Raw genomic sequence first — 3341 nt, forward strand, 5'->3', positions numbered from 1 at the left:
ACTGGAGCAGGTTCTCATGCTCCCAGCTTTGGTGGGAGTCTGGCATCCAGCCAGAGTAGTGTTAGTTTAGTACAGACAGTAACAACCAATTGTTGAATGGCTTTCAAGATGGATGACCAGAGTAGCCAGTTAAATACCCCTCTGTGTCACACAAGCATAAAATCAGCCCGGGAAGCTGTCTTCCTTGCTGCTGGCCACAAGGTAACTCTGGGGTGGCAGGGGGCCTGCTCAGGCCCCGCCGCCCTCTGGGCGGCCAGGCTGGGCCCGGCCAGGCCTCCGGGAGCCGCTGCCCACACAGGGAGCGGCCCGGGCCGCTTGAGCCCCCTTTCCCCTGGCCAGGCTTTGCAGCAGCTAGTAGCAGAGAAAGCAAGCCTGAAATTTCCTTACAACTTTGAGCTGAGCCACCCTAAATGAGACCGCGTGGAAGGGAAAACATCCACCAGCCCCCCCAGTCAGCATGCCTTTGCAGCCCTGCAGCTCGGCAGAGATCATGTTACCACTGCAGGCCTGAGAAAATTTAACTCTTTCCTAACACGGATGAAGCTTTTAAAGTTCTAACAGTTCTCAAAGAGAGAAAAGGCCAAATTAGAGATATGTAAAGAGACAATATCAAAATATCTAAGTCACTGAAAGAAGAGTGTCTCCTGTGGTTGAAGAGATGAAAAGTTGCCTTAGTTCTAGGCTGAAACTTCCTACGAGTTGTGGTAACAAACTGTAATATGAATATGCTAAAGTAGTCCTTTAAATCACGGACAATATGAATTGGGGAGATGATTTGTGAATTTCTTTGGGGCAAAGGTATTTGTGATTTACTGAATGAATATTAAACTAGAAGCTGTAATTTAGTGATCTTGTAAGATGTTTGAACAGAGAAAGATAAGAAGAGTTCTGTGCTAGTGAAGAATTGAGAAAATATCTCAGTTCCTTGAGATGAAAAATTCTTTGCCTTTGAGTCGTGTATCTTTAAAATGTGACACCCCAATATGTGAAAGTCTACCGCCTATATGCAGTCACAGGAAAGGCTACGTGATATAGGAGGTCCTCAACTGCAAAAGTTCCTGGGCGGGCTGCTTTTGTGAGACGTGGAGGCAACAAGCAGATTGTTTCTCCTGTGAAAAGTTACCAGAACAAATAAGGAAAACCTTCTCTCTCCTAAAAAACTGAATGAAACACTATTTTATAAGTAGTACTGACCTGGAGTTTTAAGTTTTGCCTCTTTGCATTCTTTGTAAGAAAGTTAACAGTTTCTAAGGGAAGGGAAGGGTGTTTTGGAAGTTTCATTTGATTCTTGTTTTTTAATAGGGTGTTAATAAACCTGTCTTTATGTCCCTTAAGTTTCATCCTGCTTTGCTTCTCTCCTAATCATACCTTACAGTAGAACAAAAAATAATAAATTATTCTGGTAAACATTAAATCCACTACAGGTAAATTGAATAGACTTCCTTTCCTTCATTTTTTCTTTGTTTCCAGAGGTCACAGTGAAGACGTTGAGTGCGGCTTTGACGGAGGGAGTGAAGGTGGTGGGGAGTAGTGGGGACAGGAGCCACAGGGATGTGGGACAGACATCAGAGGGGCCCAGGCAGCTGGCAGGGGGCAAGGCCTGTCCCCCTGGCCCAGCAGCAGCCCCGTGCCCTGCCCAAGATGCTCCCACCAGGGGCTGGGCCCCAGAGGCAGGGGTAGAGCTCAGTTCTGGGGGCGGCGTTTCTGCCCTGACCCCTGTCCAGCCCAGCCTCCCCCGTGTGTGCAGTGACCGCTGGCACGGGCTGCACTGGACACTGTGACCTGCTGGGGACATTGACAGCTGCCCCACTGTGACACTGCCCTTGGCATTTCACAGGCAGCAAACAAATCACAGCCAGCCCAGCCCACTGTCATGTCCCACGCACCAGAGATCATCACAGCCAGCCCTGCTCCTTGTGGGGTGACAGGCACCAGAGCACATCCCAGCCCTGCTCCTTGTGGTGTCACAGGCACCAGAGCACATCCCAGCCCTGCTCCTTGTGGTGTCAGAAGCCCTATGAGTGCATCAAGCATGAGAAGAGTTTCTCACAGAGCTCAACCTTGAACGAACACCAACAGAGGCACCGCTAAGGGAAGACCCATGAGTGCCACAAGGGCAGGAAGAGCTTCGTGTGCTGCTCTATCCCCCATGGGAGGATCCGTGCTGGATGATCCCCAGGGATCCCGGGTGGGCAGAGCCCTGGTGATCCGTGGCACCGGTGATCTGTGTTGGGAGGACACCTGGCTGGGGGCTCCACATCCTCCTCTCTCCCCATGGAAGGATTCTCTTTTTGTCCTTTCAATACACCCAAAACAGAGTAAAAGTAAAGATTTTGGACTAAGACAAGGACGGGGACATGGGAGGATCTACCAGGGGATGTAGGCGCAAGGGAGTTGAGGGTTCCTGGCAGGGACTTGGGGGTTGCTCAGGGCTTTCAGCTCCCCAGGCCAAGGAGCTCCAGCTGCTCTGGGAGACACTGGCAGAGGTTCTGGGGCAGCTGATCAAGGACCCCCTGCCCTGGAAATCTCAGAATGTCCCCTCATCCCAGTTCCCAGTGTCCCCTGTCCAGGATGCCCCTCTCCCAGCTGTGCCTCCCCTCTGCCCCCCACCAGTTCACTGTCAACTCACTCATGCTCACGGGCTGTCCCCATCTCCAGATCCCACTCTTGTAAACATTCCCAGTCCCTGTTCCATATTCTCTGGTTGCCATTCCCATATTCCCAATTCCATGTTCCCTGCACTGTGCCCATTCTCAAATTCCTGCTCCCCTTGCCAGGCCCACATTTCCATTTCTATATTCCTTCTCCTCTTCCCATATTCCAAGTCCTGTTCCGGTATTCCCATCTCTGATCCCAGTCCCATCTTCCTAATCCCCAGCCCATGCTCTCCCTACGCTTCCTGTTTCCATATTCCCTGTGTTGTCCCCATATTCCTACTCCCAGGCCATTCCAGGTCCTTTGCCTGTATTCCTGGCCCCAATCACAGACCCAGTTTGGTACTCACTGTGCCATTCTTGGTCCCTGTCCCCATTCCCAGTCCCATTCCCAATGCCATTCCCCAGGGCCACCTCTCGCATGGGGCCCTGAGGGCTCCACAGCTCGGGCTGGCGGTGGCACACGAACCGTTCAGCCCCGCTGCTGTCCTTGGCCAGCTGCAGAGAGCAAAAGGCTTTGGCCATTCCTCAGAGGCCCCCAGCTGGCCAGAGCAGCCCCTCCTGCCAGCACCCGCTGTGGCTCAGAGCCCTCCCTCATGCTGGGGACATGGAGCGGACATGGGCCTGCAGGAGGCTCCTGTTCTTGAGACAGGAGCAAGGCTGCAGCTCCGGCCTTTGGGCCCTGGG

This window comes from Hirundo rustica, chromosome 32 (assembly GCF_015227805.2).
Source record: "Hirundo rustica isolate bHirRus1 chromosome 32, bHirRus1.pri.v3, whole genome shotgun sequence".
NCBI lineage: Eukaryota > Metazoa > Chordata > Aves > Passeriformes > Hirundinidae > Hirundo > Hirundo rustica.